General features: G+C 52.4%; 1 protein-coding gene across 1 annotated transcript in view; it reads left to right on the top strand.

The window, feature by feature from the left end:
* ZNF598 (zinc finger protein 598, E3 ubiquitin ligase) overlaps nt 1-16,267 on the top strand; it is a 181,614-nt gene that overhangs the window by 144,007 nt on the left and 21,340 nt on the right. The window lies entirely within an intron of this gene.

The following is a 16,267-nucleotide window of genomic DNA, read 5'->3' as shown; positions in this document are numbered from 1 at the left end:
GTGGCCAGGGGAGGGCTGGGCAGCAAACCCCAACCCTGGGAGATGTTTTGGAGATGGAGAAGAGTCTGCAGGAATTTCCCAGCTGAGCAAAACAAGGAACAGCAGCAGTTCTGAATAAATGCCAGGTCCTGGCTTAGGGAGAGGGAGCTCTGGATCACCTGCCCATGTTCCTGGAGTGGCCCACTGATAGGGCAGGGCCTTTCTAAGCCTTAGCAGGAAAATTCCAGCTTCTCCACAATTCACCCGGCTCTGCCCTTTCAGTTCAATAATCTCAATAGTTTTTCAAACCTGCAGCCATCGAGGGTCATCACGGGAGGCTGCAGAAATTACTTTAATCTCTACTAACTAGTTTTCTCTTAATTAAAGATGGGGAAAACATTTAATTAACCTCTATGATCTTATTAGTGACTTGTATTTGTCTCTTTAATGAGGTAATTATGAGTTTTGGAGGGCCCTCAGGCCCTGCATTACTTGCAGATCAGCTTTGGCTGTGGTTCCTTCCATCATGCAGCATCCCAAAGCTGCTGAGGTGCCTCCTCTCGCTGCTGCTGCTGCCTGGGCAGGAGGAGGGAGCAGGTCCCACTTCTGGCATGTGCAAGGGGCCTCATCCCTTCTCCTCCCAGCTCCGGGGTGGTTTCACACCCACACCTGCAGTTTCATCCCACACAGCTCTCCCTGTCCCAGGTCCTGGCACCTCCCTCGTGTCCCTGGGGGTGAGCTTTGTGTCCTGCCCCGTGCTCCAGGTGCAGGTGAGGTTGGGCACGTTCCTGTTCATTCCCAGGACAAGTGACACCTGCTGAAAGTGATGCTGGAGGGAAAAGCAAACCAGTTTCTGTGTGGATTGGGCCATCGAGGTGGTGACAGTCCCCAGGGCTTTGTCACTGGGGTAAAACAGGATACTACCAAGGCACAGTGAGAGGAGATGGTTGAAATCCCAAAGTCCTGGAGTGATGCAGCTGTTCTGGGGTGGGCTCAGCACCCCCTGTCCTGGCTGTGACCCCCAGCCCTGTCCCTCCAGGCTGCGTCCCTCCTGTCTGTGACCCCAGGCCATCAATGTCCCCCCCCAGGCCGTGTCCCCAGGCTGTGACCCCCGGCCGTGTCCCCTCCAGGGCGGGATGTCGCAGCGGCTGGATCCCCTTGTCAGCCTGGCTGGCAGCTCCGCATGATGGACTGCGCTCTGCTTGTTTAGGTTTTGTTTCCAGCGACGACATTCGACCAAATTATTCTCCGCGAAGGGCTTTAAAGTTTCCCAAGTGCCTGTGAAAGGCTGGAAGCGCTGATAGTGATCCTATTTCCCAGCTGAGTGACTGCATTCAGCCCCGGCCCTATTGATATGCAAAACCTTAAGGGTCCCGGCTCTAAAGATGGTTTCTGTCTGCCCTGTGAAAGGGAACCATACTTTTTTAAAGCCCGGCCCTTTCTAAAGCCGCACAATACCATATAGACTATGCCATTTGAAGCATCTGAAGCGACCCAAAATGTATTGAAAGCTCGCTTTGGAGACTCATTAAGACTACTCAATGCGCTCTGGCAAATACCGTGCCAGGGCTGACCGCACGGATTAAGACTTTTGAAGTGTTACACAAACCCCCTGCTTAAACTAATTGCTGCCCCGCAGCTCTCGAGGTCAAGTATTTGTATTCATTGCCTCCGAGAGGAGCCACTTATGGCTCTGTCCAGGTGAAGTCTGCACTTCATTAGATCAAGACAATGAAAGCAGCTTTGGTAGGAAGGGGATGAAATCTCCCCGGCTCCTGCTCCGAGCCCAGCGCGGGTTTAAGTCCACCTCGGCGGAGTTTGTGGTGCTTTCAGGATGTGCTTCCAAAAAAAGTGTGTCATTGGGGATGGTGACAGCAGCCCTGTCCCACTTGTGCCGTCCTGGAGAGTTCTGCTTGAGCAGAGACTCCTTGGAATTCCCAGTGCTCAGCGGGACACTTCATTCTCCAGGGTCATGGAATCCTGGTTTGGGTTGGAAGGACCCTAAATCCCATCCATGCTACCCCTGCCATGGCAGGGACACCTCCCACTGTCCCAGCTGCTCCAAGCCCTGTCCAGCCTGGCCTGGGACACTCCAGGGATGCAGGGGCAGCCACAGCTCATCCAGGAGGAATTGCTGTGAAACTCCCACAGAGGCTCAGAGACGTGGCGCTGCTGGATCTCCCTGCTCAAAACCTCTGGGAATAAAGTGTTTTATAAAGTTACAACGAGAGGATGCTGAGCTGTGCTGGTGTTTTTGGGACACAGGGAGCTGCTTGCTCAGGGGATGGTGGCAAACACCCCGTGCTGGTGGAGCTGGAAAATGTCCCAGGTTAATTGGGGCAGTGCCAGAACAAGAGGATGATGAAGATCCAGCTTTGCAGCCAAGTATGAAGTGAAGTTTTCATCCCCGTCTCAGTTAACCAGAGTTTCCATTTCTAGACCCAATTTTGTTTTGAAAATCCAGCTATCCAAAGTTTTGTGGTTCCTGAGCTCTGGGCCTCCCTCTCCATTCCACTCCATAAGCCAGGAAGAGCAAGGCTGGAAGAGCTTTCCAAAATTTTTTATTTACTCCTTTTTCTGTTATACCAGATTTAGGAGGACAGAAGGGAAAGAACAAAAATAGGGAAGAAAGAAAAAAAAAAAAAACTCCAAAAGCAAGAAGTTCAAACTTCCCTGCTTTTGCGTGGGTCTGGAGATGAGGAGAGCAGCAGGGCTGAGTTTCAGTCCCACATTTCATCTGGAATGTTTGTAACCTGTGACAGGGAAATCATGATCCTGCCTGGAAATGCCCATCAATCCCCATTTCCTGCTGGCACACCTGTGCCAGCCCACACTCCCCAGGTGAGGCTGGTGCTGCCAGGCACCTGGGGGCTATAAAAGCTGGGAGGAGGCACCAGAGCCTCCCCCAAGGTGCAGAGGCTGTCCCGGCCCAGGGAGCAGGAGCTGGCACTGCCTGGTGAGTGGGGGCTGTGCCAGGGCTGTTGGGCATCCTCCCTGCTGGTTTGGGGGGCTGCAGCAGTGTGGTTGTGTGCAGCCATAGTGCAAATGTCAAATTTGTGCTCTGATTTGAGCAAGGCATTGCCTCACTTAATCAATTTATATCAGATAAAGGAATAAATGGATGCTTTTCTGGCAGGATTCCTTTGGAGGAGGTGAGCTCCAGGCCCTGACTGTGACCCCCTCATGGCTGTGGGGTGGATGGGGCATTGCCAGGGAATGGGCACACATGGAATGGGCAGGAGGAGGGGATGGCTGGAGCCTTTGGGGCTGGCTCATGGTGGTGCCACAGCTGGTGTTGGAGGAGAGACTGGAGCTGAAAGGGCTGATCCAGCCCCATTTTCCCCAGTTTATGTGGCTGGGAATGCTGGTGTAGATCACTAAGCAGTGATGGGAAGGATCAGGCTGGCACAGCAGCTCTGTGCCAGCACTGCCATCCAGGCTGGCAGCCACGCCTGCAAATCCACAGCGAGGGAATGAGGGAATTCCCCCCCTTTTTTTCCCTTTTACTCTGAGTTTAAACTTCCATCCGATGGCTGATTGCTGCAGACCCCCCCTGGCAGCCCCAGCACGCTGCTGGCAGATGCCAGAGGGAAGGAAAGCGTGAGGGATGGAGGGCAGCAGGAGAGAGGCCGGGAAACTGGGAAACACTCCTGGTGGGGATGGGAGAGGGGCCTGTGCAACAGCCAGCCTTTAATTAAGGGTCTTTAAAGAGCTTTCCCAGCTGGTTAACATTGCCTTGCCATATTGGAGTGGTTTAGAAGCAATGCTCCTCTGGAGTGGCTCCCTTCCTGTCAGCCCTGTGTGTGTCAGATGGGTCCTGGTCCCTCAGCCCTCTGCAAAAAATGGGGCTGAGAAAAACGGGTCCATGCCTGGCTGGAGAGGACAGGGAGAGCTCTCCACTCTCCCAGGGAGAAGCTGTATTTTCTGTGCTGGTTGCTGCACTCAAATGTCTTGAAAGCAGCTCAGCAATCGCTGGATTGAGGATGCCTGAGCCAGCCCTGTGGTGGAGATTGGAGACAGGAGCCAGCCCTGAGGGCAAAGCTCCACCAAAGCTCTGGAGTGCAGGAGCCCAGTGTGGCAGCTGTGGGATCTGGGGGTACCACGGGGCACCCTGACCTCCCTGGAGCTGGTGCCCCTGTCCTGCTTCTCCTGCTGCAGTGAGTTCTGGAGTGACAGCATCACCCTCCTGCCAGCTGGGACAGGCTCTGCTGTGCACATAAACCTGCTGGAACTTCCTGGGCACTTATCCCATCCCTTTTGGCTTTATCTCTCATCCCTTTCCTTCCTGCATCCCACTCTGGAATTGCCCTGGACAAAATCCTCTTGGAGGCAAAAGCAGAGCTGCCCATGGGCTGTGGACTCTGGGGTGCTGTCCCTGTTTCAGCAGGAGCTTTATGGGTGCCAAAAACCTCCTGCTGAGGTTTCAGCCTCCAGCTGCATCTGCAGAGGAGAGGGTGATGCAAAGCAGCTCCAAGTGTGCTGAGAGGGTTTTGCTCCCCCTTTTCCAGAAAAGCATCCCCTGACACTGGAGCATCTCTGCAGTTTGCTCTGCTGCTCCCTTCATCCAAGCTGATGCACAGCTGAGCACCATCCTCCTCCTCCTCCTCCTCTGCATGTCCCAGCTTCACCACAGCACTCCCAGCTTGAGGTTCCCCACTCTGTCAGCTCCAAGGACATGGATATTGCTGGGACTCCCTCTGCTCCCACAGCCTGCTTTTATCTCTGGAAAAAATCCTAATAAAAGCCAAAAGGCAACTTTAATAGTGTAATATTAGAGAGGGCTGGGAGGGAAAGGCTCCTGCCTGGGGCCATGGCACAGCTGGGGTCCCAAGCACGGATCCATGCTTCCATTTAGGGATGCACGGGGAAAATGGGGGGAAAACCAAATGAAATCAATGTTTGCTAGGCTGGGCTGTGCTCAGGAGGGGAGGACAGGGGGGAGAGCCAAGGCTGAGCCTCCTTTACCTTTAGGACAGGTATTGGGGTTGTTCTGCCTGACGAAAGCCCAGCTGTGACCCTGCCTGTGGAAGGTGAGGTCCTGGGCATCCCTCAGCAAGGGGCACAGCCAGGCAGCAGAATGCAGGCAGGGCAGAAGGAACCAGTGGAAAACATTCCAAGTCCGGAGAGGCTTCGCAATAATTTCCACATTCCGTAATTTTTCTCAAGAGGGGAAGAGAGGCAAGCCTGGAATAATTACCCACACAAGCAGCCATTGAAACGTTCTGTGCTGTGAGTACTGATCACTTACTGTACTTAACAAGACAATTTTGGCTCTCAGCACATAAAAGCAAGCAGTGATTAAAGCTCTTGTTTGCAGGATCCCTGAGCCAAAGCACAAAAGTCTGTTGCTCGATCCAAATGTGGGCTTGGCAAGCGGCTCCTGCGTGGGGAGGGAGCCAAGGTGGAGTGGCTGTGCTGGGGATCCGTGGGGCTGCAGGGCTGATCCCCCCTCCTGCCAGCTCCAGGGCTGGGGGGTGACCTGTGCTCCAGCCCCAGGGATGCTCTGCAGGCAGTGGAAGGTGTGGAATTCTTTGGGGCTGGGGGAGTCTTCTGGGTGTTGGGCTGGAAATGGGGTCAGTGGTGTCTGCTGCTGTCTGCCCGTGGAGGATGAGAAGGCAAAAGGCCCTGGTGTGGAGGATGAGAAGGGAAAAGGCCCTGGTGTGGAGGGTGAGAAGGCAAAAGGCCCTGGTGTGGAGGATGAGAAGGGAAAAGGCCCTGGTGTGGGGGATGAGGAGGCAAAAGGCCCTGGTGTGGGGGATGAGGAGGCAAAAGGCCCTGGTGTGGAGGATGAGAAGGCAAAAGGCCCTGGTGTGGAGGGTGAGAAGGCAAAAGGCCCTGGTGTGGAGGGTGAGAAGGCAAAAGGCCCTGGTGTGGAGGGTGAGAAGGCAAAAGGCCCTGGTGTGGAGGGTGAGAAGGCAAAAGGCCCTGCTGTGTGCAGGCAGTGCTGCACAGTGAAGGGCTTGGTGGAGGCAGAGCCTCTGGCACCCCATGCTGCCTGGATTTGGGGATCCCAGCCTGGGGATTCCGGGTTTGCAGGGTGTTTTAGACTCCAGATAAACTGGAGGAGCTGTTGCCTGCGTTGGGATATCAGGATTGCCCACGGGTAAAAGTGCTGAAAGTGTCCTTTGTGCTGTGCTGGGCACCACCCTGCTGGGAAATGCTGCCCTGGGATGAACTGGGACCAGCAGGGCTCACAGCAGCACTGGGGGTGCTGTCTCTTGGAATCCCTGCTCAGGGGCTTTCTCCCAGCCTGGTTTGTGGCTGACACATGAGTTTGGAATCCCTGATCTCTTGGAATCCCTGCTCAGGGGCTTTCTCCCAGTCTGGTTTGTGGCTGACACACCCTGGGCAGCCCTGGCACACCCAGGGCAGGGTTTGCTGCAGCACAACCCTGTCTGAGGGGCTTTATTTTACCCTTAGGGTCCTCATACTGCTGATTTCAGTGCTGCAATGCCTGGTGTGAGTGTCCCAGGATGGGATCTGAGTGCTGGTGTCCCTTCATGGCTCTGCCTGGGGGGACAGAGGGAGCTGGGAATGGGTTGGAGCCAGAACACTGGGCATAAATCAGCCCTGTTTGGTTCAGAGCAGCTGTGTGATTGAGATCAGGCCAAGATCTGGTTCAGATCTTCCTCTGTGCTTGTTAAGCTCCCGTCCTTGAGGACAGTGTGGGCTCACCTCGGAGGGAAGATGAACGAGTCCCAGTGCAGCAGCACTAAATCTGTCTGGCCTTGTGCTGGGCTTCCCAGGGCTCCCTGTGCTGCAGGACAGGGAAAGCATCCAGGGAAATCCTTGGGATGGCTCAGAGACACAGCTCTGCATGGGAGCAGTGTGCAGAGTCCCTCTGGCCTTTCCCCTGAAGAAAAAAAGCAAGAATTCAGATCCTGAATAAATTCCACAGCCATTGCCTATGCTAAATGAGCAAGTGCTTGCACAGTGCTGCTACTGCTGCCTTCTCCTCAACCATCAGACCAGATCAGGTCCTTGCAGAGAGGTTTTATTTCCAGCAGTGGCCTCCTGGCTGTCCTGGAGCACTGGGGGTGCTGTGGAGGTCCAGATCTGGTGTGGCTGTGTCCCTTGTGTGCCTCTGCTCCAGCTTGGATGCAGATGAGCAGTTGTTTTCTGTAAAAGTCCTCCTGGCATGAACTGGGAGTGTGCCATGGTGGGCAAAGGTGTCCTGAGGGATGTGCCTGCAGCACTGGCCATCCTGCCAGCCCAGGGCACAGCTGCCACCAGGACCCACTTGGGAGCTGCACTTGGCTTTCTTGGCTGCATTTTGGATGGAAAAGAGCATTTCTGGGGCAGATCTGGCTGCGCTGGAAGGGCCCTGGCAGATGGGCAGCCTTCATCCACGGCCCTGCTCTCTTGGATGAGTTGTGCTTGTTGGAATTATTTACTGCACTGGTCGATAAACACTCTGGGCACCGGGCTGTATTTCATGAGCACCACGCTCTCCATGTGCCTGCTGTTATATTTCAAGAGCATAAATAACAGTGGGGCAGCAGCAGAAATTAAAACCAAACACACACAACAATTTACACCCAGAATTTTTCAACACAGAGAGGAAGGGAAAAAAACACCACTCCACTTAAACCTTGCCCCTGCCTTTCCTGGGGTGCTGGTGCCTCTGGCTTTGCTCCTGCCTCCAGCTGGGGGGGTTTGGCTGGGAAGGGGATATTGTTTCTGGGAAGCCACCTGCTTTGCCCACATCCCCTCGTGTGTGGGGACACAGTGCCAGGCTGGTGCCACCATTTGAGAGCCCCCCTGGCACATCCCGCCTGCCATCAGCGCTGCCACCCCGGTGTTTGTTTTCCTAGCAGAGGGAGACATCCAGCAGCATGTGCTGCAGCCTCCAGGTTGTTTGTTTTCCTTGCAAATGCAATAGAGCTGTAATGAGATGAAAACAAACTCTCCTGAGGAGCGGGGTTGCTGGGAGCAGGCAGCCAGGGCTGGTTCCCTTCCCTCTGGTAGCGTTTAAGCGTTTCCCCCGCGCGGGTGACGCAGCCGTTCCCCATAAATCAGCCGAGGTAGGAGCACATTTGCTCCCCTGGCTTTGAAGAGGCGTCAGATCTCCGAACAGAGGCTTCTTGCTGGGTGATCCTCGGGGGCTGGTTCTCATTTCCTTGTAGGAGGTGGGTCTGGAGCCCATTTTGTGCATTTGGGAAGGCTGGCAGGGGGGGAAGGGGGAGGGAAACGAATGACTTTGCTTCGTTGACAAAAAAATGTTAAAAGAGCCTCGACACCACGAGCACTGTGCCCCATTAACGTCCCACTGACACAATTATTCACCAGGAAGGCGCAGATATTGATTTGGCAGGAACTGCACGTGGCAGGGCTGAGGGTGAATGGATCCAGGGACTGAGAGTGGGATCCCTGCAAACCTGGGGTTAAGGCTGGGCTAAGGCACCATTTGAGGCATTGCTGTGTCTTTCACCTCTCTGGTATTTGAGCACCATTTGAGGTAGTGCTGTGGTTTTCACCCCTCTGCTGTCACTGCTGGCTTTGCCATGTGCCCAGAGCCACCATGGGGTGGTGGCACTGAGGGCTGTGCTGCTCTTGGTCCTTGGGAAGGGTCTTTGGGGAGCCACCTCCCCAAAGGGGATGGGGATGGATGGGGGTACTGGGAAGGGTAGCTCCATCAGCCAAGGAATTGCATTTGTGCATTTTAACAGATGGAAAACTGCCAAGGTGAGGTGTTGAGTGCCGCAAAAATGGAGGTTTTCTGTTCAGTTCTGCCCAGTTTTTATGCCTTGAAGAGAAGGTGTTAATGCACACTAGTAGCACAAGGCATCCATTGCTGTCCCAGCCATGCTCATACCCCTCCCAAATCTCTCCTGTGCCTGCATTATTTGGCAAGGCCTCAGAGATGCGTCCCTGAAGAAGCTTCAGCTCTGTGTTAGTGCCAGCTTGCTTTAAAATAAGGCATTTTCATCACTTCTAGGTGTGGCTGGGCTCCGAGGAGCTGGGCACTAAGTCTGGGCACCCTCTGGATCTGGATGTGGCCTGGCACACACTTTCACCTGGGAATGCTTTGGCTGCTGCCCTGGAGGAGCATGGCAGGCTGCAGACAGAACCACTGCGCTCATCCAGGCAGCAACAAACTCCTGGGAAGGATTTGAAGGCATTCATCTGGCAGGTTTGGAAAGGTAATGGCCATGCCAAGGTGGAGCTGGAACGTTTCTGCTGCTCTGGGCCGTTTGCAGCGAGAGGAGCTGGCAGCAGGCGAGCTGCTGAGTGAGGAGCCGGCGCTGCCATATGGAGCTGCTCGCTCACGGAGAGCTCAGCGGGGCCAGGGCTTGGCAGCCCCTGAGTGGGGATAAATAAAGGTTACTCCTTGCACAGAGCCCCTGGGTGGGGATAAATAGATGTTACTCCTTGCACGGAGCCCCTGAGTGGGGATAAATAATGTTACTCCTTGCACAGAGCCCCTGAGTGGGGATTAATAGATGTTACTCCTCGGGGTACTCAGGGTTGCAGGATCCACCTGCGGGTACAAAGAGCTGCAGTTTGGCCCTGCTGCAGAGGAGCAGTGCACAAGTGACTCTCCAGCAGAAATCTTGTGCTTAAACTTGCTCTCTGGTGGCTCTGAGCTTTCATCTGGCTTGATTTTGTGCCTTGGATCACCCTTGGCTTTCCCAGTGCAGTGGCCTCCTGTGCTCCATGGAGTCTGCCTGAAGCAGGATGTTCGTGGAGGGGAATTTGGGATTTGCTGAGGAAGGTGGCAATGGGGAGGCTGAAACAGGCTGGCAGGGCTGTGTTTTATTTCTGGTGATAAGAGCTGGGAAGGGGGAGGAAGGAACTGGCTGGAATTGGAATATTGGGCATTTCAGAATGGTAAAGTAAAAAAAGCTCAACCAAAAGCGATTTTAAGCTGAAAAAGTCTGTGGGAGTTTGTAGTCTCAAGGTTCTCCAGAATCTGAGCATGGGAGATGAGATGAGGAAAGCATGAGGTGCAGGACTGAAGTCACTCTGCTGCTGTTAGGTGGGAGATGCATTGGAAGGGAATCAGAATTGAAGTCTGGAAGTCCCAAACCGACCCCTTGCATCCCAGCCCTGTTCCCTGCTGCCTCTTTCCAACCATGGGTTTGTGGCTGCTCATCCCTGGCAGTGCCCAAGCCAGGCTGGACAGGGCTTGGAGCAGCCTGGGGCAGTGGAGGTGTCCCTGCCATGGCAGGAGGGGTGGGACTTTGTGAGCTTTAAGATCCCTTCCAACCCACCCCATTCCAGGGTTTATCCATGGGATGGGATCCTGACCTGCCTGTTCTGGGTTTTCACCTGCACTGCTCTGGCTGCTCCTCTGCTCCTGCCCTGATCCTTAATCAAACCTGAGCTGCAGTGGAGCTCCATCAGGGACACATTTGGCCTCCAGCCTCCTCACACAAGGCCCATTCCCCCTTTCCTCCCACAAACAGGGAGCTCAGTGCATCAGGGAGCCCCGTGATGGGACAGGGGCCGTGTGGGAGAGCTCCGGAAAGGAAACGCTAATGGAGAGCGAGACAAGAGCAAATCCCAAAGAACAGAGGAAACCCTTGTTAGATCGGGCCGAGCCAGGGGGTCTGGAGGTGGTTAGAGCTGTACAGAACACAGCAGTCTGTAATATTTTATTCCAGGGATGTATATTTCCGGGACAAGTTGTTAGATTGACCTCTAGTGTTCATTTTCTTAAGGGAGAATTCCGTGATCCAGTCCCGTTTTGATCAAGCCTCGTACCTTTGCACTTTGAACAGGCTTTGAGGGGAGGTTTTGGTTTTCCAATGGATAAACCCTCCAAATGTCAGTGTGGGTCTGCAGGAGTTTTCTAACGAGCTGCCTGACGGGCAGGCAGGAGGGCTGTGGAAATGTTGACACACGATTCCCTCGGAAGGAAGGGCTGGATGCAGTCCTGGCTCTCCCTGCAGCGGGAGCCCTGCCACCGCCAGGCCGGGGCCAATCGCTCCGCCAGGAGATCAAAGGTGGATTTGTGCTGCAAAGTTTAGCTTGGATGGGACCTTTGGATTTCTCTGGTGCTCCCTTCACTGAGTTCTGTGGTGAGGAAAAATTTGATTTATCTAAGGTCCCAGTTTTCCTTTACAGCCACCCCCATACGTCTTCGGGAGTTATATCCTAAGGTTTCCTCCTTGTGAACTGCTCATGCAGGGATCAAGTTTTAGGCTTGGTTGGAAACTGGAGCAACTGGAGGTTGGAAGGGTTTTTCCCAGTATTGTACTGGGAGATGCTCATTCCATGTGTCCTAATTGGTACTGCTCAGTCTCATCTGTCTCCAGCTGAAATCCAGATAAAATTTGGGTTTGGTTTCATGGATTTGAATGGCTGGAAGTGTCTGAATGGCAGCCAACAATGCTAAATATCTCCTTTTCTTCCCCCCTCAACGCATTCTTCCTCTGTGTCAGGGAGCTGTCACTAAAACTATTTTTAATTGTTGTGTGCTTTAATTCATGATGTTTTGTTGGAAAATATTCATCACTTGTTTGCTCAGAGAGGGAGGAGGAAATTCTGGTCTTGGGGAAAGTGATGAAAATCCAAGTCATTTCACTGAGCTCACATTATTTTGGAATTATGTGCAGGAAAAGTTATTCTCTAGGCCTGGAGGCTCTAAAAAGAAGAATTTTTAATTTCTGTAGTCTCAGTCAAGTTGAAAAGCAGACTGAGGGCTTTAAATCTTGGGCAATCAAAGCCTGAGCTTCAAAAAAGGGAGAAAATTGAAGAAAAAAGGCCTTGTGTCAGTGCTTTCAAGCAGCGAGTTCCTATATGGGCATCTTATTTTGCGTTTTTGGTAGGAAAACTACACAGGTTGGTTCTGGCATAAGTTTATTTGCTAATTATACACTGAAAAAAACCTGACTGCTTAGTGATGATCCAGGAGGTCTCAGATGCCAGCTGTGGTGTTTCTGTCGGGCTGTCACCCTGCCCTGGCACCTGAGGGGAGCTGATTTTGGGGCAGGGGCTGGTGCAGATGGTTCCTGTTCCTCCCCGGGATGTGCCACATCCTTTCCGTGACATTCCTGCTCCACCACTGCTGCAGAAGGGATTCATTAGTGATGGAATCGTGAGGAGCTGAGCTCACTGATGAGCAGACATCGTGAGCCTGGGAGGGAGAGGAGCAATGCCGTGCCAGGTTCCAGCCCTGACAATGCCATTCCCTCCCTGCCCGTGGGCACAGCAGCTACATGGCCCACAGGGATTTGCACCTTAGAAAAAAAGGCTTTTTTATTTTGGTCTTTGCCAGAAATGGAGCTTTTCTTGTGCAGAGAGAGCTGTTGGCATTCCCAGCAGAGCCCCTGGCCTGTGGTTCTGTTTGCTCATGTCTGTGTTGGGCTCTGAGCTCCCTGCAGGCTCATGCTGCTGCCACATGTATGCACCAGCCTCAGGCCCTGGCATCTCCCTGGCCCCAAGAAAGCAGAATTAACCCAGGTGGGGTGGGAACCAACCATGGGTTGTGTTAATTTTACAACAAGGCTCTGGGTTGTTGTGTTTTTCCATGCTGCAGGTGGTGATGGTGCTGCTCCCACTGAAACAGCACTGGGATGGCTCCAGTGCTGGTGGGAAGAACCAGGCTGGAGTGAGAGCTGAACAAAGACTGGGAGAAATTTGGATTAAATATCCCTAAACACACACTGAGCACCTGTTGGCTGCATCAGCACCTGCACTGCTGCTGCTGAAGATGCCCATCCTTACTCCATCAGCGCTCCCGAGGCTCTGCCAGCTCAGGTATCAGCCAAAACCACTGAACACTGAGCACCTTCAACAATTTGCTGCTCTTAATGCATTCAGTCAGGCCAATTACATAAAATTACATGTCTGCCCTCTCCATTTTACCAGTTCTTTTGGTATTAAGGATGTATAAATATTCAATAAGCCCTCTCAGTAAACGCTGTGGGTAGTGGAAAATGCACAGAGCAAATATTTTTATATTGCTCTGGGTTTGGAAATGATTTCTGAAATGTCCCTGCTAGTGCTGGACTTTCTTCCCCTGAACGCAAAGTGTACTGATGGTCACGTAACAAATTGCTAAAGTGAATTACGAAATGGCATTTGCACTGCTTGGCCATGCCAATGAGTGTAATTTAAATAAATCTATTCATGAAGGCTGATTAGCAGGGACTGGGCAATTTGCAGCCCACTGTACGGGGAGGCTCTGCCAATCACAGGAGGAATGGGCAGAGAGCTGAGTGCTGCTGAAGTGCTGCAGAGTTCAAACCACTTGGAGCTTTCAGGGATCAAGCACTAGATCAGAAAAGCACTGAATTAACACCGGTGCTCTCCCGCGGGGGCTGCTGCTGGAGAGGGGAGCTGGTTCTGTGTGGCTCATGGATTGTAGGAAACCTCTTCTGGCCTTTCTCTTGTCTGTTTTCCCAGTTGTCAAAGGGAGATAACGATGCTGATTTCTTTTTGAGACCACTTTTGAGGTCAGCTGGGGAGGAAAGGTTGAGTAAAGCAGGATACAAGCTTGAATAAGATTTGTTTTTACAGATGCTCTCCAGTGTTTGTATTGAAAATTCCTGGCTGGGAGAATCAGCTGGCATTGTAAATCAGTGGGATAAAGGCAGGTTAGACATTTGTTGGTTATAAACACTAAAAAAGGTGTTATTTGTTTGCAGTAACCACAGAAGTCCCTGGCTGCCCCTGAGGTGCCATGTGCTGTGTGAATGGCAGAATTCCCCGTGTCACCTGAGACAGGTACGGGCATCAAACGAGTCCTTGGCTCAGTATCTGCAAGGCAGAAATTCAGCATCTAATCAGACATCTCAGAGGGAAAGAACCAGTCTCACTCTGTCCCCTGCCTTTGTGCCTCCTGTCACGATGGCCCTGATAACGTCTTCCCAGCAGGAGCTATCCTGGGAAAGTAAAAAGCAGCTTTTTTTTCCCCCCTCAAATGTACATTGAAAATAGGAGTGGAAGCAGCCCACAAAGCAAACCCTGCCGGTGATTATGGGGAGCCAGGAGAGGCACAACAGCACCCTTGTTCTGGTGGCTTTGAAATGGAACAAAGGCCTGGAGGGGACACGGCAGGGTCGGGTTTCACCTGCCCTTTGTGCCTGTGGGAGAAAAGCAGCTCCACCTGGACAAAACCCACTGGAAATGGGGACCTACCCATGCACAGGATCCCTGCAAGGCTCCACTGCAGCAGGTGCTCGTGTCCCACCAAAACCTTGCTGAGATACTGGCCCAGCTCAGCTCCTGCGAGCCCCTGGGCTCTGGTGCTGGTTTGTCACCTCCTGCAGCAGAGGACACCCCACAGGTCTCATTTCAGGGATTCTTTTTCCTGTTTTGCATTGAGTGGTGGCTGTAAGAATGAGACCTGTGCCTTTGCCAGCATTTCCCAGCCAGTGTCCAGGTTCTCATTCCCATTCCACTGGGATCCTATCACCAGGCTCATTACCTTCTGCTTGTTCATTAGCGTGAGATAATGAAAACAACAGAACCGACAGAAAAAAATGCCATGTTCTGTTTAGGGGAGACATCAAACCTACGAAACAAAATTACATCCCTGGATCATGTACAAAAGGTGACCTAAAAAGGAAAAAAACCCACCCAGGCTGTCAGTTCCCTGGCATCCCTGTTTGTCATCAGCACGGGATAATTATCGTGGATTTTTGTGACACAATAAATGCGAAAGCACAGGTGGGATCCATTTTCAGCTGTTTAATTGAAGAAATGAAAGATCCTGTAAGACAGAGTCAACACAGAGAATTTGTCAGGCTACGCTGAAAACTTCCAATAGCTGAAACCTTGGGGTTATAAAATTACTCATCAGGAGTAAACTTTTTTATGGCGCAGAAGTGAAGGGTATTGATTTTATAAAATATAATTTTATATTCAATATAAATGGAGAAAACCGCTCAAGCCAGCCTTCTGCAGAGCCTGAAAATATAGGACTATTGGGTGTAAATCAATACAAATAATATCTTTAACCCAGAAATTTTGATTCATTTATAAAATACGGGCTGCAACTCTTTTTTTCCCTTACAGCTAACATTTTAAAAAAAAGGAAGTAGGGAATGGTTTCTCCAGAGATTTCTGTGACTTGCTTTGTCTTGCTGGTGCATTGTGTGTTTATATTTGTAGAATGAACCTGATTTTTAATTCCTGATATGGTAAGTCACGGAACCACAGGATTGTTTGGGTTGGGAAGGATTTTAAAAACCCTTCCATTACCCCAGGGTGCTCCAGCCTGGCCTTGGGCACTGCCAGGGACCCAGGGGCATTCACAGCTTCTCTGGGCACCCCGGTGCCAGGGCCTGCCCACCCTCACTGGGTACAATCCCACCCCAAAATCCCATCTAACCCTGTTGTTAACCCTGTTAGGGGTTAGACCTCCTCAAACCCAGTGACTCCAGGCCTGCTGGAGCTCCCACTGAACGTGCTGGGATGGGAGAGCGTCTCCCCTCAGCCCTGAGGGACGAGGGGGCGCAGGGCCCTTTTCCCGCCGCTGCGCCGGCGCCATCTTGTCTCCCTCAGGACCTGAGGGGAACCTGAGGGGCTGAAGGGTCAGTGAGGGGAACCTGAGGGACTGAAGAGTTCAGGAGGAGGCTGAAAGGTCAGTGAGGGGAACCTGAAGGGCTGAATGGTCCAGGAAGAGACTGAAGGGTCAGTGAGGGGCACCTGTGGGGCTGAAGAGTTCAGGAGGAGGCTGAAAGGTCAGTGAGGGGCACCTGAAGAGCAGAAGAGTTCAGGAGGAGGTTGGAGGGTCAATGAGGGGCATCTGAGGGGCACCTGTGGGGCTGAAGAGTCCAGGAGGAGGCTGAAGGATCAGCGAGGGGCTGAAGAGTCCAGGAGGAGATTGAAGGGTCAGTGAGAGGCACTTGAAAAGTCCAGGAGGAGGATGAGGGGTCAGTGAGAAGCACCTGAGGGGAATGGCGGATGTGTGAGGAGGTCCATGATGGGTTGATGAGCACCTGAGGAGGTTGAGGGGTCCCTGAGTGGGGCAGCTCTGCTCCAGCTCTCAGAACCCAGAGAATTTAAAATCCTAAATGACCATTTTAATCTTCCTCTGATACAGTGGTGTTCCAGCGCTGGTTCCTTTGACACGACCCAGCTGGTGTGGGGTACAGCAGGTAACAATATTTAACTTCTTCTGAGGTGAGAATATTACCCTGCCTTGGAGGTAATTTTCCTACAGAAGGAAACATAAATTCTTCCATCTAATGGGATGGGAACAGGTTTGAGGGCCCCATTGTTCAGTGGTTTCTGTAAGGCAAATTTGGGCTGTCTCTCTGTGAGAGTGTAGCTTGAAATGCTCTTTTAGAAAAATCACTTGGTTCTCAGATAACTGCTTATTTTTCTTTAAAAT

The sequence above is a fragment of the Melozone crissalis genome, unplaced genomic scaffold (genome assembly GCF_028551555.1).
Source record: "Melozone crissalis strain CALT ecotype California unplaced genomic scaffold, PUWL_Pcris_2 ptg000012l_1, whole genome shotgun sequence".
Taxonomy (NCBI): domain Eukaryota; kingdom Metazoa; phylum Chordata; class Aves; order Passeriformes; family Passerellidae; genus Melozone; species Melozone crissalis.
The sequence above is the reverse complement of the archived record's forward strand: the minus strand, read 5'-3'. Positions and strand labels throughout refer to the sequence as shown.